Here is a 27,066-nt window from a genome sequence, read left to right on the forward strand (position 1 = left end):
TTACCGTCTGAAAAGCTCTCTGTGGATCTGAAGTGTACACCAAAATATCGTCCGCATACAGCGCTATTCGCTTCTCCCATTCACCATATGCAAATGAAGGAATATCCACTTCCTTTCTCAGAATATGGGCAAACAGCTCTATATAGAGGTTAAATAAGAGCGGGGATAATGGGCAGCCCTGTCTAGTGCCTCTGGTAATTTTTATCGGGTCTGTTAGAGTGCCATTGACTAATAATCTAGCTGAGGGAGCCCTATACAACGTCTCGACTACCCGACAAAAAACCTCCCCCAGCCCAAATCTTCTCATAACCTCCACCAGATAGGGCCAATTGACCCTATCAAAGGCTTTTGTGGCATCTAGGGTCAGGGTGGCGAGTGGAAGAGAAAAAGTTGTTGCGATGTCAATTGCCCCAACCAACTCATGAGTATGATCAGCCAACTGGCGTCCCCTTATAAAACCCCTTTGATCTGGATGAATTATAGATCCGATTACCTCCCCCAATCTTAATGCCAAAATAGATGTGAAAATTTTGTAATCGTTGTTTAGAAGAGAAATCGGCCTATAAGACCCACATTCTGATAGCTTTTTCCCTGGCTCTGGAATAAGAACAATCGTGGCGCCCTTCCATGATTCAGGGGAGTTCTCCGCTCTTAAAAGAATGGCATTAAAGAGACTTGACAATAGAGGGGTAATAACGGGACTTATCGCCCGATATAATATTCAGGTAAGCCATCTGGACCCGCCGCTTTCCCCTTCTTTAAATGGCCGATCGCTTTTCCCACCTCCTCTTCTGAGATCTCCTTCTCTAAATAAACCCTATGTAATGTTTGCAAAGATGGTAGATCGATATTGTTTAACCAGCTCTCCCTGGCTTCCGGATCATCCCTGACCTCCTCCTTGTATATATCTTGAAAAATTCCTGAAAGGCGGTTCCGATTTCCCAGTCTGAGGTTCTCATAGTGGTGTCACCATCTCGTTTGATCTCTTTGATATACTTTCTAGCCTGTTCTGTCTTAACCTTCCATGCCAGAACCTTTCCTGCCGATTCCCCGAATTCAAAATTAGAGATTTTACTCGCTTTCCATCTTTTAGTAAGCCTTTCTTGTAGTATACTTTCAAGCTGACATCGCAAATTGGCCTGTTTTTCTGCCACCTCCAAGGAAGCCATGTTAGAGCCCAACTGCTGCTCTATTTTGGCCAACTCCATCTCGATGTTTTGTATTTTGTGACGATAAACTTTCCTCCTATAAGTAGCTCTGTTGGTTATACAGCCCCTAATAAAGGCCTTCAAGGCATCCCACACTGTGTTAATGTCAGCCGAGCCCAGATTTATGTCTAAAAAGTTTTTTACCTCCACTGACAGAAAGTTTATCTCTTCTTCCTCTAATAATATCGTACGATCAAAGGACCAGGATGATACTTTCTTATGGGTGGCCCCTTGAAGCTCAAAAATAATGGCCATATGGTCTGAGATGTGTGAAGGAAGGTATTTAAGCCCTTTTAATGAGTCTTTTAGTATATAGCTGAAAAGGGCATAATCAATTCTAGATTTGTGCTTATATTTAAGGTTATGAAAAGAAACCCCCAGCTTATTACCTGACCTTTCCCTCCATACATCTGCTAAACCGAGGTTCTCCATTATATCCAGCAGAGCCAACCTGGATTTGGATAGAAAGAGTGCTCTTGACCTGAAAGATTTGTCTAACATAGGATTAAGAACAATATTAAAGTCACCAACCCATATAACTGGATCATGTAAAAGTATGAGATGGTTTGGATTAGCTTGAGATAGGAGGGATCGTCTTGGTTCGGTCCGTAATATCCCACCAGTGTTAACGGAGTATCCTCCAATACAATACTAGAGACTAGCCATCTCCCACTACGATCTTCCTTATAATCCAAAATTTGGACTTTAACCGATTTTTTGAAAATAATTAAAACCCCTCTTATGTTAGCGGATTGGTCCGTGCATAGGAACGTCCCTACCCAACTCTGTTTTTTTAGTATATCCGAGACCTCTAGCTTTAATAGATGGGTTTCCTGGATGACGATAGCCTGCGCAGAAGAATCTTTCAAGTACTGTAGAATTTTATGTCTATGACTTTTTACTCGCAGGCCATTGACATTCCAGGATAAAAACCTAATAGAAATCATCTGTAAGGGAATTTTATTTTTATTTTTTTACTGTTCTTGACATAGGCCAGGATAGACCATTTCACTGTTAACCCCTTCAGTGCCCCGCCCTTTCCCCGCCCTGTGCCGGGCGTTGCATTAACGGGCGGGGTTCATGACGAGATAGTCTCGTCATGGGCACAGCGCAACCGTGCTCCATTACGAGACTATCTCGTCATGGGCACTGAAGAGGTTAATAAAAGGCTTATGCAAGGAGCCAAGCTTCTGTCCTTAGTGAGGTCTGACTCTTGAGAACTTTTATTACTTTTCCCCACTTCCCCCTGTTCCCCCCCACACCCCTCCCCCCTCCCCTGAAGTACCCTTCCCCGGAAAACCCTTCCTTCCTAACTCCTGCCAGATGTATGGCAAGGTTTACGTTCCCCTCCCCCCATCCAGCTCCTTGTTTGTTTGTTTTTTGTCTTTATCTCTTTTTTCCCTTTTTTTTTTTTTCTTTCCTCTTATCTTTCCCTCTTTCCTATTTTTCCTTTCCCTTTACTAACCCTTTTTACCTTTTTTTTGTTCTTTCCTATTTCCCTTTTTTTTTTTTCCTTTTTCTTTCCTTCCTTTCCTTTCCCTTTTCTTTTTTGAATTTCCTCAAAAGTGCTAATAATCCCCCCCCAAAAAAAAACAATTTCAGCAAGCCCAGGATTTCCTCTCTTAAGGCCCCCCTATTATTTTAGAATCCCTTTTGTTCCCCCTTTTTTTATTTTATTTTTATTTAATGACGAGCTCTTCAATTTGCTCCCAATTTTGCTAGAAATTCGTCTACTTCAATGGGTGTACGAAAGTTGTACATCTTGTTGTTATACATAACACGCAGAAATGCTGGGAATCGCATCTGAACCGTGGCCCCTGCCGCCCTGAGTTTTTCCATCCTCTGGCCCAACTCCCATTGACGGTCCAATGTCACCTTAGACAAATCTGACCTAATTTAACAGAGAAAATCGGGGCCCTTGAGAGTTTTTGATTTTAAAGCGAGATTCAAAATTTTCTCTTTCAAAGAATATGTCTGAAAGTTTATCAGAATCTTACGCGGTTTGGCTCTACCAGGATTAAGGCGGAAGGGGTCACGATGAATCCACTGTATGTCCTTTTCCAGCACCTCTGCAGGCTCGTCGACTTTAAGTGAATCTCTCAAAAGTGACACCACAAACGCCTTTAAGTTCTCCCCCTCTCTTCCCTCCGGAACCTTCAGAATCCGCAGATTATTCCTTCCGCTAATAATTTTTGGTCTGGAGGGAAATATATCTGGACAGGCAAAGTCTTTCCATTTTTACTCTATCATCCTGGCAAGACGACAAATATGTAAATTTTGGGTGGACGCCAAAGCCCCATCTCACGTAGCGTGGCTGACATCAATGTATGCAACCGCCAAGACTGATCAGGCTAGAACATGCTCCAAACAAAAGGTGTCCTTTTGGGAATTGCTAACAAACTGGAGATAGGATACCGGGTTTTTTTTTTTTTCCCCCGGGTCCGATGATTATGTCAACTAGGCTCCAGTAGATCCTGGGAAGTGGTCTCCCCCATACGTTTTTTTCTTGGGTCGACTTATATTGACTGGTGCCTCTCCGTTCCTTGCTCAAAGAGGTAGTCTCCCGCCTAATATACATATTCTGCCCGGAAAAAGATATGGCGGATAGATCGATACAACATTCTATGGCAGATAATTGGTGCTTGGCTTCTCTTCGGCGAGTGGAGGTAATGGCAAATGAGGACAAAAAAATAAAACAAAACAAAAACCGAGTGGATAGTCAGATGGCTGGCAGAATGCAACCTTCTTGAACTGTACCCAAGAGAGAGATTGAATGGTGTTTGAAAGGTCCTAGAACACCATATTTCCTCTGTGAGTAAATGCACTGTGATATGTATATGTGGGTCAGCATTGCCACTGGTGGACAATGAAATGCAGTGTGGAGACGGTACAGTAGGCATCCAACATTCTGTTGACAGACTGTGAAGAAAATCCTGGCGTTCCAGAGCTACAGAGATGTAGACAAAGGGGAACAAGCAAGAACGTCTACAATGGGAGACTACTTCGAGATTGGGGTACTTGTGCCCTGTAGCGAATAAAAAATGATTTCCTGGATATATACGGCACTACTTGACCAGGAAGGAGCCTTCCTGAAAATGTTGAAAGACAAATGGGAAAATAATATAGGGAGACCTCTCCAAGACAAGGAATGAAATGATTATAATATCCCAAGCACCTGATTACAAAGCCTACATGACCCCATACATCATGAGCAAATTATATCCCACTGATATAGTCAACTGCCCACACTGTGACATTGATGTGGCTAGGTTTGTGCACATGCTGAGGGCATCCCCTGTGACACAACATCCATTGAGTGCACAACATTGAATGCACAACTGGAAGGTGGTGCTTCACCATACAATAGGCGGTGTTTTAGGCCTGGCTCCCTGTCCAAAAGGAGGGGAAAGCAATAGCATTGAGGCTCTGTTAATTATTCTGGAAACAAGGGCCATTGCCATGCACTAGAAGGCCAGACAATAGTGTTTGTCTAAAGTTACCTTTTTAGTGAAAGAGAGTGTGATGATGCACATGGACGAAGCCAGATTTCTGCAAACATCCCAGTTGCTAGGCAGTAGAATGAAATAACTTTGCTTTTTCTCAACAGATCAAGATATAGCGACACACCACTTTAGGAAACCTCTTCTAGAATGGGAAGGTGGCCTCTTTAGCAGGGGGCAGCCATGAGTGAAATGTGAACCCAGGGCCAGAAACTATTACCCTGAACCACCTGCAATAAATACCCCTCACCCAACCCTCCCTACATACATAAAGGACACAACATTCCACATCATCTCATCTTACCCTCGGCTAGCCCTCTTCCCCCTCGCTCTAATAGAGGATAAACCCTGCTGATCTCATAATACAGGCAAATAACAATGTGGACGGACCCACTAATAAAACCACATACCAGGATAACTCAGTGCTATACACTGGAATATAGAAAAAACAACTTGGGAATGAGTGATATCTAGTGCACGTGACATATGGACAAGAAGGCCTATATATTCTTTTAGGAAAGGAACTTTTTTGTATGATCACTCCCCCACGTTTTTGGACTGGTGTTGGAGATTTTTCGATTCTGTAGTACACTGGGCCCTGCTGTCTAGACCCTAGCGCATGCACTCTGACCCCCCAAAGTATGTGTATACTTGGTTTGTCTCATGTATCTTACTTATAAGTCCATAGTATATGGTACAAGATGTATGCAGTGCTAGTAAGTTAAATGTCAATAGTAGAGTGCTGCACTTAACTGTGCTACCACTACACTGACACAATGAAGAAATGACTATAGGCCTGCCAGTGCAGCCTATTAGAGCAGCTTTAAACCTACTAATGCAACATGGCAAATTAAACCCTTTTGCCAGATCAAAAGTTTATTGTTAGAAATGGGGGTCTCTAGTTGGCAATGGCTGGCCACTGTCCAAGTAGGAACCCTTCTTCCTAAGTCAAAGTAAGCGGGCTACACCCTTTGATAACCCCTGCTAAACCCTGTGGTAACGTAGAACGAACAGCTAGGCTTATCTCAGAGGCAGTGTGTGAAGCATTTATGGCCATACACAGTAACACAGTGAGGAACACTACAAAGGGACACGACACAAGTAGTTATAAAAAATAAGTATCTTTATATATAGACTTAACACAAGGCCAATAACAGTAAAAAGCCACAATACTGGAAAATAGGGTTTCTCTTGAAATACTGCAAAAATAGTTCAAAGTGTGCAAAGAGGAGTTCAGTTCAAGGCAGTGGTCTCTGCGACCCTTTTACTCACAAAATACCTGGATTCTGTAGCAAAGCAACCAAAATGTCGCTAAGGAGCTGTAGCGATGATTTTCCTCATGCGTGACCATCGATGCGTTGAATCCTTGCCGCAAGGGAGGATGATGCGCTGATCTGTGTGCAGGACAAAGCGACAAACTTCTCCACGCTAAGTCGGCGATGCGTTGAATGCCAAGGGAAGGTTCAGGGGCTGGGAAGTAGGTGCACTTCACAGCCAAGATGGCAGTTCTAGACAGCACACAGACACTGCAGTGGCAGGTCTGAGACACACTTTACAAGCTGCTTCTGTGGGTGGCGCAAACCAGCGCTGCAGGCCCACCAGCAGCATTTGGTTTACCAGCCATGGGGACACACAAGCCACGCTACCCGGGACTAACAGGTAAACCAAATAAGCCAATCATGGATATACCAATTCACACGTCATATTTACACAGGGCCATTCACGCTGTGGCACTGAATGGCAGTGGCACAGTGCCCAGAGCATCTATTACCAGCAAAAACAGAGGAGACAACAGTGAAAAATGGAAGGGAGACCCACGCCAATGGTGCCAGGTCTAACACTTATGTTATGTTATGGTATGGTATAGTATGGTATGATATGGTATGATATGGTATGCTATGAGGATTTGTATAGTTCTTTATTACCCGGAGGGTATCCAGGCACTCAATATAAAAAAAACGTATTTTAGGTATTAGTAAGTCATCCTTAGGAAAGGCCTGGGTGGAGCACCAGGCGGGGGGCTTAGTTTTAAAATAAAGTGAATTTTTCTTTTGTATTTAACATGCCTTGACAGTGAAAATGCATTATTGCCATTTTCACTGTAGCACAGCTGATGGTCCCCTTGGCTAACATGCAGTTTCATTAGCCACTGCACTAAGTGCTAAGTCCTAACTTTCATTTGAGACCACCAAATATATAACTCCAAATTATCAAATTAATCATTATATTAAACTCAACTAATTGCGGACATTAGATTTAAGGTACATTTTAATAGGAAGGTGGCTTTAGATATTCATTTATAAATCACAAGGGGGGAGAATGGACCACTTGTCCTGTGTTCCCATGGTCTTATTGGTTGTATCCTTCATAAAAAGACCCTCATAACATCTACACAGGTCGGGGGCGGTATATTTTCATTCTCCGCCGTTTGTGTACTGTCTCAGCAACATCATTGGGTCATTTTTTGTAAAGATGCTGACCTCCACCCGGAGGAAGACCTACTGGTACTGGCAGTAGTGGTCAGAGATATTGTGAGATGGTGCTCGTGGTGAAGTGAAGATATTCAAAAAGTTAAAATCCCAGTGTCACTTTTAACCTCAATCATTTATTCTGGAGGCAGTGATTGGGAGTTTAAAAACGGTATAGTGTGCGTTCTGAATGAGTTACTGTTCACTCGCACTACTCAGTGGGCGGATGAGTCATTGTTCATTCGCACCTATTAGTGGTCAACATGTTTCAGCCCTCTGTGCATTCTCGGGGCTTTCGTCAGGACCGAACTGGGTTGTGTAGGACCGATTCGGTTCTACATTCAGTGGTGTAATTCACCACTGGGGTATGTGTTGGTCAGATCAATTGTATCTGTACCTAAAAGAGAAGAAAAAAACTTGGTGGTGCAATAGGCTAAAGATAGCAATAACATTGTAAAGTTTTTCAGACATGAAATGTCGGGACAGTATTTACCAGGAGCATACGCAGTGGCAGTTCCATATACGCAAACTGTGCTTTGGTTTACCCACTTTATGTGGACATGGCTAGAACTAAAGGAATCGATACATATTTGTAAGAGTAGCGTTGTGTCTTTAGGAGTATCTGATGTATTAGGTAGTTCAGTAAGACATCGTGTAGTGCGCGTCTTACTTTTCGCTTGTGTGTTGTGTGAATCTTGGGTATGCTATCATGATAGTGCGCTATATAGTATTAATTGCCAAGTGATGCTTGCTTTGCAGTTTTACAGACTCGTATCAACTTTGGGCTCTGAAATTAACAGCATTCATTCATACGGGTAAATTTACCTTTGGAGCGATTACTTGCTACGCTTCATGGAGTCACCGGCAGGCATTACGGGCGATTCTGTTGGAAAGGAAAGGTGTGGTCATACCTTACTTGAAGCTGGAGGAGTGATAGGGAAGTCTATTCATTCCATGTTCTCACCAGTTATGATCGCCGTGATGTGCTTGTGCTGCCTCTCGTTACGGTGCTCCGAGTGACGCGAGGGCCGTTCTCGGTACGTTTTCATTCCCGGTCACGGTCAGAAAGGGAGAAAAGACTGGGGTGTTCGTTTGGTTGGCAAAGGTTGGCATGTATGTAGTTAGGAAAAAGACTTAAGTATAAGGAGTATGTTGGTCCTTAACACCACGTTATTGAGGGTTCAATTGTATAACAATTGGCAACAAATGTGTGTTGGGGGGTATTATTCGCTAGAAATATTTGGTGATATTTTACGGTAGTTGTCAACCTGATATAGTTGGAGAGTATCTGCCCTAATGTGATCAGAATTTTAACATCGATCTTTTAACCTATGTTCCCATAAGGTTTACAGATTTATTAGCGACAATTTGAATGATTGTCTTCTGTAATTGATCTTACTCAATTCCTCCGTGTCCTTATGGAGACAACGCGTTTGTATTTATGAAAGGGTATACCATGGTATGTTGTCGTTCATCCCCTCTATGTCTGTGTGAAGGCGATGGACCCAACGTTGTTCTTTTTCGAAGAGAATCTTCTCCGCATTATATGACTTGGTTGTCAGTGTCTCGAGGACTACCCATTTAAGGTCGTCAGGATCATGGTTCTGTTCGATGTAATGTTTACTCATTTTGGTTGTGATTCGTTTACAGGTGATATTACTCCTGTGTTCACACATTCGAATCTTTACTTTGCGGCACGTCATCCCAATATATTTCAAGCCACAGGGACACACGATCATGTAAATTACATGAGAAGTGTTACAGTTTGTGTGGTGGCGTAATGTCCACGTAAGATCAGGTGAAAGTTGTAATGTTTTTGTGGGTTTGGTCAGTTTACAAACTGAGCAGGAGCCACAGGGGTAGTGTCCTACCACTGGATTGAGGTTCCACAGAGTTGTTAGGGTTCCATCATTAGTAGTTGCTGTGGGTCTTGTATGTACAAGGAAATCCTTGATGTTCCGTGTTCGTCTGTTGGCAAAGCGTGGTCTTAGCCAGTCGAGGTTGTTCGACGTCAGGATTCTCCAGTTTTTATTAATTATTTTCTTCACAGCATTGGTAGATGTGCAATAAGTGGTGACACATGTCAATAAGTCTGTGGGTTCTTCTCGTCTTGTTAATTCCAGGAGACTATCTCTGGGCTGATTCCTTGCTCTCTTCTGACATTTTCTGATGATTTTTGTAGGATAGTTCCGAAGTTGGAGTTTCTGTTCTAGTGCTGCTGCTTGTGTTTTATAGTCCGTCAATTTGCTACAGTTCCGTTTTAATCTTAAAAACTGACTGTAGGGTAGGTTTTCCCTCAATGGTCGAGGGTGGAAGCTATTGTAGGAAAGGATACTGTTCCTCGCAGTAGGTTTGTAGAAAGTCTTTGTCTGTAGGGTGTTATGTTCAGAGAATACCGTGACGTCAAGGAAATCTATCTTCTTATTGTTAGATGAGTGTGTGAACTTGAGACATTCATCCCTAGTGTTGATCCAGTTCATGAAGTCAACTAGTGTCTCTTGTGTGTCTTCCCAAATGAGTAGGACATCGTCAATGTACCTGCGCCAGAGTTTCATCTGATTGAAGTAGGGATTGACGGGGTTCTGTATCCATTGTTCTTCAAAGGCGCTGACGTATAGACCTGCTACACTGGGCGCAAAGGTACTACCCATAGAAGTACCGTGTCGTTGGGCGTAGAGGGTCCCCTCGTATTCAAAAAAGTTTTCAGTTAACGCCATCTTGCAGCATTCCAGAACAAAATGTCTGGGTGTTCTAAATTGCCAGTCTTGAGAGAAGAGAATATCTTCCAGAGTTTCTAGTGTTTTCTGCTGTGGTAGGCTTGTATAGAGACTTTCCACGTCAAGTCCTACCAGAAGCATTGTCTGATCGTTGTATGTTTGATCTGTTAGTAAGTTCAGAAGATCTCTTGTGTCTTTTAGGTAAGTGGGTGTTCTCTGTACTATTGGTCTCAAAAATTGATCCGCGAATTGTGATAGTGGTTCAAGTATTGATCCAATCCCTGAGACTATGGGACGTCCTGGTGGTGGGACTTTGTTCTTATGGATCTTTGGCAGTGAATAAAAGTAAGGGATTCTTGGTGATTTTGTTATGAGGAATTCCGCTTCGTGTTTTGAAATCCACTGGTTAATCTCAGCTTCTGCCACCATAAGTTCAATGGTCCTCTGTAGTCTTTTGGTTGGGTCTGTTGTGAGTTTCTGGTAGAATTTCGTGTCTGAAAGTAGTGATAGACATTGGTCATCGTATCCTTGTTTGCTCAGAAGAACAATTGCTCCCCCTTTGTCAGCTGGCTTGATTACCAGATCTGCATTCTGGCGGAGTTCTTTCATTGCTTTCTTTTCTTGTCGTGTGGTATTCATAAAGGGTCTTTTTGTAGGTTTTATGTTGTCTACCTCTTTCATGATCGCTTGTTCAAATGTCAATATTTCCACGGGGACCATTTGAGAGGGTGGACAGAAAGTAGACTTAGGTCTAAGATTGGTGTCGCTATCTTGAGTGTAGTTCTCTTTATCTTTAAAGAAAGCCTTGAGTTTCACCTTTCTACAGAATTCCGAAAGTTCACACTTTAATTTGAAGATGTCAGTTGTCGGTGTAGGGACAAACCCTAGTCCTTTGTTTAGAATTTTCTCTTGATCTGCAGTGAGGGTGATATTAGTAAGGTTCACTACCAGTGATTCGTTGAGCTGGTCCCCGGTTGTTCTTTTGTCATACTTCGTGTGTGTACTTGTCTTTCTGGTTCGTTCCATGTTACCCCCTTTCTCCTTCCTCTCCGAGTGCTTAGGCCTCTCCCTAAAAAAGGAGGCTGTTGTATATTCATAGGTGGAGGGCCCATCATATTCGGGCCTTGGAAGTAGGGGTTGATCCACCCTTGATAATTAGGTATGTAAGGTTGGAAAGGGGGTTGTGATTGGTCATAATATCTTGGCATTTGCCAATTGTTGGTCCTCCTTCTTTGGGTACGTCTGTACTGTCCTCTCCCTCTTCTGGGATTGGTTCCTTCGTCACTGCTCCATTCTGAGTTATTACCAGAGCTTTCGCCCGTTGTATCTTCATCCTCTTGATGATCTGGGATGACATAATCTGTTCTTGCGTATGGATGCATTTTCTCCATTGAGAATTTCTTGAGGTCTTTTCCCAATTTTTGAATTTTGTTTTGGGTAATATATTCTTTCGTCTCGTTCATCTCTTTATTTATCTCTTCTAGGCGTTTCTTATATACAGAGATCTGGACTGTAGTTTTCAAATTAGCTTCACTGACTTGGATCTTGATTGTTAGTTCTTCTACTAATCTGGTAGCAGTTTTGATTATAAGCACCAGATAGTCTCTAGTGCACTTCCAAGATATAGAAGACCAATCTTTTCGGAAGGCAAGATCTTTTAGGAAAATCCGAGGGGAGTTTTGTACCCATAAGCCTTTGGGGGCTGAGTTGGCTCGCAGGTATTCTTTCATAATAATCCCATGTATGGCTGTTCTAACTTGGTCTTTCTTCATTTCTGTTAATTCGTCCCATTCATTGTTGTGTGTCAGTGTGTTTGATAAATCCTTATCTTGTAGTAGTGAGGCTCCTGAGAGGATAGCGTTTACTTCTTCTTCTGTGTAACTTAGACCTTGATAGTCCGCCATGTTTTCTAGGTTCTTCTTCTTGGTAAGTGTGTCAGACCAATTGTTGACACACTTATGAGGAGCAGATTTTCCCACAGCTGTGCGCTGCTTCAATATGTAATAATCAAGTGGGGGAAAGAGAAGTTTAGGTCCATTCGGCTTCCTAGAGTTACTTATAAATCACAAGGGGGGAGAATGGACCACTTGTCCTGTGTTCCCATGGTCTTATTGGTTGTATCCTTCATAAAAAGACCCTCATAACATCTACACAGGTCGGGGGCGGTATATTTTCATTCTCCGCCGTTTGTGTACTGTCTCAGCAACATCATTGGGTCATTTTTTGTAAAGATGCTGACCTCCACCCGGAGGAAGACCTACTGGTACTGGCAGTAGTGGTCAGAGATATTGTGAGATGGTGCTCGTGGTGAAGTGAAGATATTCAAAAAGTTAAAATCCCAGTGTCACTTTTAACCTCAATCATTTATTCTGGAGGCAGTGATTGGGAGTTTAAAAACGGTATAGTGTGCGTTCTGAATGAGTTACTGTTCACTCGCACTACTCAGTGGGCGGATGAGTCATTGTTCATTCGCACCTATTAGTGGTCAACATGTTTCAGCCCTCTGTGCATTCTCGGGGCTTTCGTCAGGACCGAACTGGGTTGTGTAGGACCGATTCGGTTCTACATTCAGTGGTGTAATTCACCACTGGGGTATGTGTTGGTCAGATCAATTGTATCTGTACCTAAAAGAGAAGAAAAAAACTTGGTGGTGCAATAGGCTAAAGATAGCAATAACATTGTAAAGTTTTTCAGACATGAAATGTCGGGACAGTATTTACCAGGAGCATACGCAGTGGCAGTTCCATATACGCAAACTGTGCTTTGGTTTACCCACTTTATGTGGACATGGCTAGAACTAAAGGAATCGATACATATTTGTAAGAGTAGCGTTGTGTCTTTAGGAGTATCTGATGTATTAGGTAGTTCAGTAAGACATCGTGTAGTGCGCGTCTTACTTTTCGCTTGTGTGTTGTGTGAATCTTGGGTATGCTATCATGATAGTGCGCTATATAGTATTAATTGCCAAGTGATGCTTGCTTTGCAGTTTTACAGACTCGTATCAACTTTGGGCTCTGAAATTAACAGCATTCATTCATACGGGTAAATTTACCTTTGGAGCGATTACTTGCTACGCTTCATGGAGTCACCGGCAGGCATTACGGGCGATTCTGTTGGAAAGGAAAGGTGTGGTCATACCTTACTTGAAGCTGGAGGAGTGATAGGGAAGTCTATTCATTCCATGTTCTCACCAGTTATGATCGCCGTGATGTGCTTGTGCTGCCTCTCGTTACGGTGCTCCGAGTGACGCGAGGGCCGTTCTCGGTACGTTTTCATTCCCGGTCACGGTCAGAAAGGGAGAAAAGACTGGGGTGTTCGTTTGGTTGGCAAAGGTTGGCATGTATGTAGTTAGGAAAAAGACTTAAGTATAAGGAGTATGTTGGTCCTTAACACCACGTTATTGAGGGTTCAATTGTATAACAATTGGCAACAAATGTGTGTTGGGGGGTATTATTCGCTAGAAATATTTGGTGATATTTTACGGTAGTTGTCAACCTGATATAGTTGGAGAGTATCTGCCCTAATGTGATCAGAATTTTAACATCGATCTTTTAACCTATGTTCCCATAAGGTTTACAGATTTATTAGCGACAATTTGAATGATTGTCTTCTGTAATTGATCTTACTCAATTCCTCCGTGTCCTTATGGAGACAACGCGTTTGTATTTATGAAAGGGTATACCATGGTATGTTGTCGTTCATCCCCTCTATGTCTGTGTGAAGGCGATGGACCCAACGTTGTTCTTTTTCGAAGAGAATCTTCTCCGCATTATATGACTTGGTTGTCAGTGTCTCGAGGACTACCCATTTAAGGTCGTCAGGATCATGGTTCTGTTCGATGTAGTGTTTACTCATTTTGGTTGTGATTCGTTTACAGGTGATATTACTCCTGTGTTCACACATTCGAATCTTTACTTTGCGGCACGTCATCCCAATATATTTCAAGCCACAGGGACACACGATCATGTAAATTACATGAGAAGTGTTACAGTTTGTGTGGTGGCGTAATGTCCACGTAAGATCAGGTGAAAGTTGTAATGTTTTTGTGGGTTTGGTCAGTTTACAAACTGAGCAGGAGCCACAGGGGTAGTGTCCTACCACTGGATTGAGGTTCCACAGAGTTGTTAGGGTTCCATCATTAGTAGTTGCTGTGGGTCTTGTATGTACAAGGAAATCCTTGATGTTCCGTGTTCGTCTGTTGGCAAAGCGTGGTCTTAGCCAGTCGAGGTTGTTCGACGTCAGGATTCTCCAGTTTTTATTAATTATTTTCTTCACAGCATTGGTAGATGTGCAATAAGTGGTGACACATGTCAATAAGTCTGTGGGTTCTTCTCGTCTTGTTAATTCCAGGAGACTATCTCTGGGCTGATTCCTTGCTCTCTTCTGACATTTTCTGATGATTTTTGTAGGATAGTTCCGAAGTTGGAGTTTCTGTTCTAGTGCTGCTGCTTGTGTTTTATAGTCCGTCAATTTGCTACAGTTCCGTTTTAATCTTAAAAACTGACTGTAGGGTAGGTTTTCCCTCAATGGTCGAGGGTGGAAGCTATTGTAGGAAAGGATACTGTTCCTCGCAGTAGGTTTGTAGAAAGTCTTTGTCTGTAGGGTGTTATGTTCAGAGAATACCGTGACGTCAAGGAAATCTATCTTCTTATTGTTAGATGAGTGTGTGAACTTGAGACATTCATCCCTAGTGTTGATCCAGTTCATGAAGTCAACTAGTGTCTCTTGTGTGTCTTCCCAAATGAGTAGGACATCGTCAATGTACCTGCGCCAGAGTTTCATCTGATTGAAGTAGGGATTGACGGGGTTCTGTATCCATTGTTCTTCAAAGGCGCTGACGTATAGACCTGCTACACTGGGCGCAAAGGTACTACCCATAGAAGTACCGTGTCGTTGGGCGTAGAGGGTCCCCTCGTATTCAAAAAAGTTTTCAGTTAACGCCATCTTGCAGCATTCCAGAACAAAATGTCTGGGTGTTCTAAATTGCCAGTCTTGAGAGAAGAGAATATCTTCCAGAGTTTCTAGTGTTTTCTGCTGTGGTAGGCTTGTATAGAGACTTTCCACGTCAAGTCCTACCAGAAGCATTGTCTGATCGTTGTATGTTTGATCTGTTAGTAAGTTCAGAAGATCTCTTGTGTCTTTTAGGTAAGTGGGTGTTCTCTGTACTATTGGTCTCAAAAATTGATCCGCGAATTGTGATAGTGGTTCAAGTATTGATCCAATCCCTGAGACTATGGGACGTCCTGGTGGTGGGACTTTGTTCTTATGGATCTTTGGCAGTGAATAAAAGTAAGGGATTCTTGGTGATTTTGTTATGAGGAATTCCGCTTCGTGTTTTGAAATCCACTGGTTAATCTCAGCTTCTGCCACCATAAGTTCAATGGTCCTCTGTAGTCTTTTGGTTGGGTCTGTTGTGAGTTTCTGGTAGAATTTCGTGTCTGAAAGTAGTGATAGACATTGGTCATCGTATCCTTGTTTGCTCAGAAGAACAATTGCTCCCCCTTTGTCAGCTGGCTTGATTACCAGATCTGCATTCTGGCGGAGTTCTTTCATTGCTTTCTTTTCTTGTCGTGTGGTATTCATAAAGGGTCTTTTTGTAGGTTTTATGTTGTCTACCTCTTTCATGATCGCTTGTTCAAATGTCAATATTTCCACGGGGACCATTTGAGAGGGTGGACAGAAAGTAGACTTAGGTCTAAGATTGGTGTCGCTATCTTGAGTGTAGTTCTCTTTATCTTTAAAGATAAAGAGAACTACACTCAAGATAGCGACACCAATCTTAGACCTAAGTCTACTTTCTGTCCACCCTCTCAAATGGTCCCCGTGGAAATATTGACATTTGAACAAGCGATCATGAAAGAGGTAGACAACATAAAACCTACAAAAAGACCCTTTATGAATACCACACGACAAGAAAAGAAAGCAATGAAAGAACTCCGCCAGAATGCAGATCTGGTAATCAAGCCAGCTGACAAAGGGGGAGCAATTGTTCTTCTGAGCAAACAAGGATACGATGACCAATGTCTATCACTACTTTCAGACACGAAATTCTACCAGAAACTCACAACAGACCCAACCAAAAGACTACAGAGGACCATTGAACTTATGGTGGCAGAAGCTGAGATTAACCAGTGGATTTCAAAACACGAAGCGGAATTCCTCATAACAAAATCACCAAGAATCCCTTACTTTTATTCACTGCCAAAGATCCATAAGAACAAAGTCCCACCACCAGGACGTCCCATAGTCTCAGGGATTGGATCAATACTTGAACCACTATCACAATTCGCGGATCAATTTTTGAGACCAATAGTACAGAGAACACCCACTTACCTAAAAGACACAAGAGATCTTCTGAACTTACTAACAGATCAAACATACAACGATCAGACAATGCTTCTGGTAGGACTTGACGTGGAAAGTCTCTATACAAGCCTACCACAGCAGAAAACACTAGAAACTCTGGAAGATATTCTCTTCTCTCAAGACTGGCAATTTAGAACACCCAGACATTTTGTTCTGGAATGCTGCAAGATGGCGTTAACTGAAAACTTTTTTGAATACGAGGGGACCCTCTACGCCCAACGACACGGTACTTCTATGGGTAGTACCTTTGCGCCCAGTGTAGCAGGTCTATACGTCAGCGCCTTTGAAGAACAATGGATACAGAACCCCGTCAATCCCTACTTCAATCAGATGAAACTCTGGCGCAGGTACATTGACGATGTCCTACTCATTTGGGAAGACACACAAGAGACACTAGTTGACTTCATGAACTGGATCAACACTAGGGATGAATGTCTCAAGTTCACACACTCATCTAACAATAAGAAGATAGATTTCCTTGACGTCACGGTATTCTCTGAACATAACACCCTACAGACAAAGACTTTCTACAAACCTACTGCGAGGAACAGTATCCTTTCCTACAATAGCTTCCACCCTCGACCATTGAGGGAAAACCTACCCTACAGTCAGTTTTTAAGATTAAAACGGAACTGTAGCAAATTGACGGACTATAAAACACAAGCAGCAGCACTAGAACAGAAACTCCAACTTCGGAACTATCCTACAAAAATCATCAGAAAATGTCAGAAGAGAGCAAGGAATCAGCCCAGAGATAGTCTCCTGGAATTAACAAGACGAGAAGAACCCACAGACTTATTGACATGTGTCACCACTTATTGCACATCTACCAATGCTGTGAAGAAAATAATTAATAAAAACTGGAGAATCCTGACGTCGAACAACCTCGACTGGCTAAGACCACGCTTTGCCAACAGACGAACACGGAACATCAAGGATTTCCTTGTACATACAAGACCCACAGCAACTACTAATGATGGAACCCTAACAACTCTGTGGAACCTCAATCCAGTGGTAGGACACTACCCCTGTGGCTCCTGCTCAGTTTGTAAACTGACCAAACCCACAAAAACATTACAACTTTCACCTGATCTTACGTGGACATTACGCCACCACACAAACTGTAACACTTCTCATGTAATTTACATGATCGTGTGTCCCTGTGGCTTGAAATATATTGGGATGACGTGCCGCAAAGTAAAGATTCGAATGTGTGAACACAGGAGTAATATCACCTGTAAACGAATCACAACCAAAATGAGTAAACACTACATCGAACAGAACCATGATCCTGACGACCTTAAATGGGTAGTCCTCGAGACACTGACAACCAAGTCATATAATGCGGAGAAGATTCTCTTCGAAAAAGAACAACGTTGGGTCCATCGCCTTCACACAGACATAGAGGGGATGAACGACAACATACCATGGTATACCCTTTCATAAATACAAACGCGTTGTCTCCATAAGGACACGGAGGAATTGAGTAAGATCAATTACAGAAGACAATCATTCAAATTGTCGCTAATAAATCTGTAAACCTTATGGGAACATAGGTTAAAAGATCGATGTTAAAATTCTGATCACATTAGGGCAGATACTCTCCAACTATATCAGGTTGACAACTACCGTAAAATATCACCAAATATTTCTAGCGAATAATACCCCCCAACACACATTTGTTGCCAATTGTTATACAATTGAACCCTCAATAACGTGGTGTTAAGGACCAACATACTCCTTATACTTAAGTCTTTTTCCTAACTACATACATGCCAACCTTTGCCAACCAAACGAACACCCCAGTCTTTTCTCCCTTTCTGACCGTGACCGGGAATGGAAACGTACCGAGAACGGCCCTCGCGTCACTCGGAGCACCGTAACGAGAGGCAGCACAAGCACATCACGGCGATCATAACTGGTGAGAACATGGAATGAATAGACTTCCCTATCACTCCTCCAGCTTCAAGTAAGGTATGACCACACCTTTCCTTTCCAACAGAATCGCCCGTAATGCCTGCCGGTGACTCCATGAAGCGTAGCAAGTAATCGCTCCAAAGGTAAATTTACCCGTATGAATGAATGCTGTTAATTTCAGAGCCCAAAGTTGATACGAGTCTGTAAAACTGCAAAGCAAGCATCACTTGGCAATTAATACTATATAGCGCACTATCATGATAGCATACCCAAGATTCACACAACACACAAGCGAAAAGTAAGACGCGCACTACACGATGTCTTACTGAACTACCTAATACATCAGATACTCCTAAAGACACAACGCTACTCTTACAAATATGTATCGATTCCTTTAGTTCTAGCCATGTCCACATAAAGTGGGTAAACCAAAGCACAGTTTGCGTATATGGAACTGCCACTGCGTATGCTCCTGGTAAATACTGTCCCGACATTTCATGTCTGAAAAACTTTACAATGTTATTGCTATCTTTAGCCTATTGCACCACCAAGTTTTTTTCTTCTCTTTTAGGTACAGATACAATTGATCTGACCAACACATACCCCAGTGGTGAATTACACCACTGAATGTAGAACCGAATCGGTCCTACACAACCCAGTTCGGTCCTGACGAAAGCCCCGAGAATGCACAGAGGGCTGAAACATGTTGACCACTAATAGGTGCGAATGAACAATGACTCATCCGCCCACTGAGTAGTGCGAGTGAACAGTAACTCATTCAGAACGCACACTATACCGTTTTTAAACTCCCAATCACTGCCTCCAGAATAAATGATTGAGGTTAAAAGTGACACTGGGATTTTAACTTTTTGAATATCTTCACTTCACCACGAGCACCATCTCACAATATCTCTGACCACTACTGCCAGTACCAGTAGGTCTTCCTCCGGGTGGAGGTCAGCATCTTTACAAAAAATGACCCAATGATGTTGCTGAGACAGTACACAAACGGCGGAGAATGAAAATATACCGCCCCCGACCTGTGTAGATGTTATGAGGGTCTTTTTATGAAGGATACAACCAATAAGACCATGGGAACACAGGACAAGTGGTCCATTCTCCCCCCTTGTGATTTATAAGTAACTCTAGGAAGCCGAATGGACCTAAACTTCTCTTTCCCCCACTTGATTATTACATATTGAAGCAGCGCACAGCTGTGGGAAAATCTGCTCCTCATAAGTGTGTCAACAATTGGTCTGACACACTTACCAAGAAGAAGAACCTAGAAAACATGGCGGACTATCAAGGTCTAAGTTACACAGAAGAAGAAGTAAACGCTATCCTCTCAGGAGCCTCACTACTACAAGATAAGGATTTATCAAACACACTGACACACAACAATGAATGGGACGAATTAACAGAAATGAAGAAAGACCAAGTTAGAACAGCCATACATGGGATTATTATGAAAGAATACCTGCGAGCCAACTCAGCCCCCAAAGGCTTATGGGTACAAAACTCCCCTCGGATTTTCCTAAAAGATCTTGCCTTCCGAAAAGATTGGTCTTCTATATCTTGGAAGTGCACTAGAGACTATCTGGTGCTTATAATCAAAACTGCTACCAGATTAGTAGAAGAACTAACAATCAAGATCCAAGTCAGTGAAGCTAATTTGCAAACTACAGTCCAGATCTCTGTATATAAGAAACGCCTAGAAGAGATAAATAAAGAGATGAACGAGACGAAAGAATATATTACCCAAAACAAAATTCAAAAATTGGGAAAAGACCTCAAGAAATTCTCAATGGAGAAAATGCATCCATACGCAAGAACAGATTATGTCATCCCAGATCATCAAGAGGATGAAGATACAACGGGCGAAAGCTCTGGTAATAACTCAGAATGGAGCAGTGACGAAGGAACCAATCCCAGAAGAGGGAGAGGACAGTACAGACGTACCCAAAGAAGGAGGACCAACAATTGGCAAATGCCAAGATATTATGACCAATCACAACCCCCTTTCCAACCTTACATACCTAATTATCAAGGGTGGATCAACCCCTACTTCCAAGGCCCGAATATGATGGGCCCTCCACCTATGAATATACAACAGCCTCCTTTTTTAGGGAGAGGCCTAAGCACTCGGAGAGGAAGGAGAAAGGGGGTAACATGGAACGAACCAGAAAGACAAGTACACACACGAAGTATGACAAAAGAACAACCGGGGACCAGCTCAACGAATCACTGGTAGTGAACCTTACTAATATCACCCTCACTGCAGATCAAGAGAAAATTCTAAACAAAGGACTAGGGTTTGTCCCTACACCGACAACTGACATCTTCAAATTAAAGTGTGAACTTTCGGAATTCTGTAGAAAGGTGAAACTCAAGGCTTTCTTTAAAGATAAAGAGAACTACACTCAAGATAGCGACACCAATCTTAGACCTAAGTCTACTTTCTGTCCACCCTCTCAAATGGTCCCCGTGGAAATATTGACATTTGAACAAGCGATCATGAAAGAGGTAGACAACATAAAACCTACAAAAAGACCCTTTATGAATACCACTTGACAAGAAAAGAAAGCAATGAAAGAACTCCGCCAGAATGCAGATCTGGTAATCAAGCCAGCTGACAAAGGGGGAGCAATTGTTCTTCTGAGCAAACAAGGATACGATGACCAATGTCTATCACTACTTTCAGACACGAAATTCTACCAGAAACTCACAACAGACCCAACCAAAAGACTACAGAGGACCATTGAACTTATGGTGGCAGAAGCTGAGATTAACCAGTGGATTTCAAAACACGAAGCGGAATTCCTCATAACAAAATCACCAAGAATCCCTTACTTTTATTCACTGCCAAAGATCCATAAGAACAAAGTCCCACCACCAGGACGTCCCATAGTCTCAGGGATTGGATCAATACTTGAACCACTATCACAATTCGCGGATCAATTTTTGAGACCAATAGTACAGAGAACACCCACTTACCTAAAAGACACAAGAGATCTTCTGAACTTACTAACAGATCAAACATACAACGATCAGACAATGCTTCTGGTAGGACTTGACGTGGAAAGTCTCTATACAAGCCTACCACAGCAGAAAACACTAGAAACTCTGGAAGATATTCTCTTCTCTCAAGACTGGCAATTTAGAACACCCAGACATTTTGTTCTGGAATGCTGCAAGATGGCGTTAACTGAAAACTTTTTTGAATACGAGGGGACCCTCTACGCCCAACGACACGGTACTTCTATGGGTAGTACCTTTGCGCCCAGTGTAGCAGGTCTATACGTCAGCGCCTTTGAAGAACAATGGATACAGAACCCCGTCAATCCCTACTTCAATCAGATGAAACTCTGGCGCAGGTACATTGACGATGTCCTACTCATTTGGGAAGACACACAAGAGACACTAGTTGACTTCATGAACTGGATCAACACTAGGGATGAATGTCTCAAGTTCACACACTCATCTAACAATAAGAAGATAGATTTCCTTGACGTCACGGTATTCTCTGAACATAACACCCTACAGACAAAGACTTTCTACAAACCTACTGCGAGGAACAGTATCCTTTCCTACAATAGCTTCCACCCTCGACCATTGAGGGAAAACCTACCCTACAGTCAGTTTTTAAGATTAAAACGGAACTGTAGCAAATTGACGGACTATAAAACACAAGCAGCAGCACTAGAACAGAAACTCCAACTTCGGAACTATCCTACAAAAATCATCAGAAAATGTCAGAAGAGAGCAAGGAATCAGCCCAGAGATAGTCTCCTGGAATTAACAAGACGAGAAGAACCCACAGACTTATTGACATGTGTCACCACTTATTGCACATCTACCAATGCTGTGAAGAAAATAATTAATAAAAACTGGAGAATCCTGACGTCGAACAACCTCGACTGGCTAAGACCACGCTTTGCCAACAGACGAACACGGAACATCAAGGATTTCCTTGTACATACAAGACCCACAGCAACTACTAATGATGGAACCCTAACAACTCTGTGGAACCTCAATCCAGTGGTAGGACACTACCCCTGTGGCTCCTGCTCAGTTGGTAAACTGACCAAACCCACAAAAACATTACAACTTTCACCTGATCTTACGTGGACATTACGCCACCACACAAACTGTAACACTTCTCATGTAATTTACATGATCGTGTGTCCCTGTGGCTTGAAATATATTGGGATGACGTGCCGCAAAGTAAAGATTCGAATGTGTGAACACAGGAGTAATATCACCTGTAAACGAATCACAACCAAAATGAGTAAACACTACATCGAACAGAACCATGATCCTGACGACCTTAAATGGGTAGTCCTCGAGACACTGACAACCAAGTCATATAATGCGGAGAAGATTCTCTTCGAAAAAGAACAACGTTGGGTCCATCGCCTTCACACAGACATAGAGGGGATGAACGACAACATACCATGGTATACCCTTTCATAAATACAAACGCGTTGTCTCCATAAGGACACGGAGGAATTGAGTAAGATCAATTACAGAAGACAATCATTCAAATTGTCGCTAATAAATCTGTAAACCTTATGGGAACATAGGTTAAAAGATCGATGTTAAAATTCTGATCACATTAGGGCAGATACTCTCCAACTATATCAGGTTGACAACTACCGTAAAATATCACCAAATATTTCTAGCGAATAATACCCCCCAACACACATTTGTTGCCAATTGTTATACAATTGAACCCTCAATAACGTGGTGTTAAGGACCAACATACTCCTTATACTTAAGTCTTTTTCCTAACTACATACATGCCAACCTTTGCCAACCAAACGAACACCCCAGTCTTTTCTCCCTTTCTGACCGTGACCGGGAATGAAAACGTACCGAGAACGGCCCTCGCGTCACTCGGAGCACCGTAACGAGAGGCAGCACAAGCACATCACGGCGATCATAACTGGTGAGAACATGGAATGAATAGACTTCCCTATCACTCCTCCAGCTTCAAGTAAGGTATGACCACACCTTTCCTTTCCAACAGAATCGCCCGTAATGCCTGCCGGTGACTCCATGAAGCGTAGCAAGTAATCGCTCCAAAGGTAAATTTACCCGTATGAATGAATGCTGTTAATTTCAGAGCCCAAAGTTGATACGAGTCTGTAAAACTGCAAAGCAAGCATCACTTGGCAATTAATACTATATAGCGCACTATCATGATAGCATACCCAAGATTCACACAACACACAAGCGAAAAGTAAGACGCGCACTACACGATGTCTTACTGAACTACCTAATACATCAGATACTCCTAAAGACACAACGCTACTCTTACAAATATGTATCGATTCCTTTAGTTCTAGCCATGTCCACATAAAGTGGGTAAACCAAAGCACAGTTTGCGTATATGGAACTGCCACTGCGTATGCTCCTGGTAAATACTGTCCCGACATTTCATGTCTGAAAAACTTTACAATGTTATTGCTATCTTTAGCCTATTGCACCACCAAGTTTTTTTCTTCTCTTTTAGGTACAGATACAATTGATCTGACCAACACATACCCCAGTGGTGAATTACACCACTGAATGTAGAACCGAATCGGTCCTACACAACCCAGTTCGGTCCTGACGAAAGCCCCGAGAATGCACAGAGGGCTGAAACATGTTGACCACTAATAGGTGCGAATGAACAATGACTCATCCGCCCACTGAGTAGTGCGAGTGAACAGTAACTCATTCAGAACGCACACTATACCGTTTTTAAACTCCCAATCACTGCCTCCAGAATAAATGATTGAGGTTAAAAGTGACACTGGGATTTTAACTTTTTGAATATCTTCACTTCACCACGAGCACCATCTCACAATATCTCTGACCACTACTGCCAGTACCAGTAGGTCTTCCTCCGGGTGGAGGTCAGCATCTTTACAAAAAATGACCCAATGATGTTGCTGAGACAGTACACAAACGGCGGAGAATGAAAATATACCGCCCCCGACCTGTGTAGATGTTATGAGGGTCTTTTTATGAAGGATACAACCAATAAGACCATGGGAACACAGGACAAGTGGTCCATTCTCCCCCCTTGTGATTTATAAGTAACTCTAGGAAGCCGAATGGACCTAAACTTCTCTTTCCCCCACTTGATTATTACATACGGCTTTAGATATTCACCACTTTGTTTACCAAACCGGGACAAGATGCTTCATCCTCTAATAGAAAGCAGGAAGAACCCCAGGAACAAAAAAACAATAGGAATTTCTTAAGGGAGGAGGTATGACCTCCTCAAGCAGGATGACTACCAGGGAGTGGCCACAGATGGCCTAGCTTCAAAGAAGCTATCCCCTCAGTGAAGTAAATGGTGATCACACCTTCTCCCACCGGCTCCTTTGTATAGGCAGATAGGCTAACATCTCCAGAAGGGGAAAACCTCTTGCGGAACCGGTTTTTGAGGAAGAGTGACCCCAGGGGTGTGCCCAGAGCTGCTCACAGGGGAGGAAGGCAAGCACCATCCTTGATTAATGTAGAAAGTTATATCTTGAGATTGTTTGAGGGCCAAATACACAGGAAGTGATATAAACTGGGAAGGGTAACCTTGTGGAACTATTGCCCTATTGATTAGCACATCCTTCCATACCACAAACAATAGCATAACAGTGCTACCTCAGACCCACAGTCCGCAGATCACAGCCAGACTGGAAACTAAGACTGCACTGTTCTTCCCTAGACACAGCAAAGAGAGACTCAACCAAGGAAGAACTGAACCTGCTGAAGACAAGGAACTGGGAAAAAGGACGGTGCCATCTGTGCCCACTAGTGGAAGACAAGCTCCTCTTGTGCACAGAGCTAGGAAGACTGCCCTGCTGCTCCCTGCACAACCTACAAACAGAGGCTGCACCAAAGACTGGATTGCACCTGCTGGACCCGAGGGACACACAAAGAGGACTGCCCCTGCAGTGGATACATGCGTGCTAGGTAAGTAGAGGTGGCTAAATGCGCTAGGTGGCTAGCTCCCTGCTCAGCATCAGGGACATACAAGTCAATCAATCAATCAGGATTTGTGAAGCACAGCAAAACATCTGTAAGGGTCTCAAGGTGCTAGAGTTGCAAAAAATGGACCAAAAGCAGGAAACATCACTCAAACAAATGGGAGGAAAGGAAGTGGAAAGCAGCAGAGAACAAGGGAAAAGCAGGAGAAAGCATTCAAGAATGGGGGAAAGAAAGGAAAAAGCACTAACGAATGAGGGAAAAGCAAAAGAAAACACTCATAAAACAAGGGGAAAGTAAGGAGAAAGTGGTAAAAAGCAAGGGAAAAGCAGGAGAAAGCACTCAGAAATATGGGAGAAAGAGCAGTAAAGCAGCAGGGGAGAGCCAGACCTGGTCAATGGGGCTGCAGCCTCCATTAGTTTCTTGTGAGGAGGAGGAGTGGTGGGAGGTAGTAGGTGGGGCTAATCAGGAAGCAGGAAAATTGCCATCAAGCAAGAGCAACAAACAAGGAAAATTCAAGTTGTGAAAAATGAGGTAAAAGCAGGAAAAACCACTCAGGATAACAGAGGGGAAAAGAAAGGTGAAGTAGTAAAAAGCAAGGGAAAAGCAGGAGAAGAACTCAGACAGAGGAAATGGCGGAGAGTGCTGTAAAAAATGAGGAAAGAGCAGCAGAAAGCTCAGAAAAATGGGAACTTAAAAGGATTTATTTATCTTTTAAAAAGTATTTCCTCGGTTCCCCTCAATAGATGGTTGTCATTTTGCTATCTAATTTAACATAAACATGCAGTTTATTTCTATATGTTGATTTTGCATTTTTATAGAGTTTTGTTTCCTACTTACCTGTTTTTGGTACTTATACATGCTTTACCCTTGTTCCTTTGACTGAGCTTTTCTGCTCTGTGCCACAGCTACCCAGGACTGAGCTAAAGGATGTATTATAGAAATTTAACTTGGTCTGATAGAGCTTGTGACATTATTACATAGTGAGGTCTCACATAATAATCGAATAATAATCCACTTTTCTGCATTTCTTTTGAAACCCACCCTATCCTTTTCTCGAGTCAACTCTTTCTTTCTTCCCAAGACTAATTTATCTACGGTCTTAGGTTCACGCATCTTGCTGGGAGGGATCATTGATCCCTCACTGGTGTGTTTCCCTTGGGACTGGGAAGTGGGGAATCATGGACTATGATGATTGAATACATAGTGGCTGGTTGACAATGTGGTTTGGAGTGTATGAAATCAGAGCTATAATAATAATACTTCCTGTAATGTGTTGGTTCCGTCTGTTCTGCCCATTCACTTTGAGATGCATTCAGGGGTTTGCCTGTCTTTACAACACATACCTTTACTATGCACGCCTTTACTATGCGTATTTTACCATACATACCTTTATCACGCTAGTACATAGATTAATGTTAAAATATTGCATACAGTACATGCCTATACCATGCATGTCTTATTATGCAATCATACAATTTTACTAACCTTTAAAAAATATTACAAAACAGTTGCTACAATAAAAAAATTAAAATAATTGAATTCTAAAAATATGGAATAATCATTTTTTTACATATCATATTGCAAAACAAAAATGTTCTTTAACCAAACAAGATAGCAGGCAAAAATATTTTTGCGGGTCAGAAGTACATGTTAATAATGTCAAGAGAAATAATTAGATTTTCTGTCGAAAAATTCCCAGCAAAAATGAAACACATTTTGTGACCAGCGGCATGCATACATCTAAGGTGACCAAACACTTTTCCTCACAACACCAGAGCCAAGAGATAAGAGTGCCCTCTAATATTAAGAGTGAGAATGACACACATATTATCATCATGTTAAATATCCAATAGCGATTATAATTATTAAAATGACAATGACATTTTTTAAAATTCATATTAGAATTGATAGCAGT

The sequence above is a fragment of the Triturus cristatus genome, chromosome 6 (genome assembly GCF_964204655.1).
Source record: "Triturus cristatus chromosome 6, aTriCri1.1, whole genome shotgun sequence".
In the NCBI taxonomy this organism is placed as follows: Eukaryota; Metazoa; Chordata; class Amphibia; order Caudata; family Salamandridae; genus Triturus; species Triturus cristatus.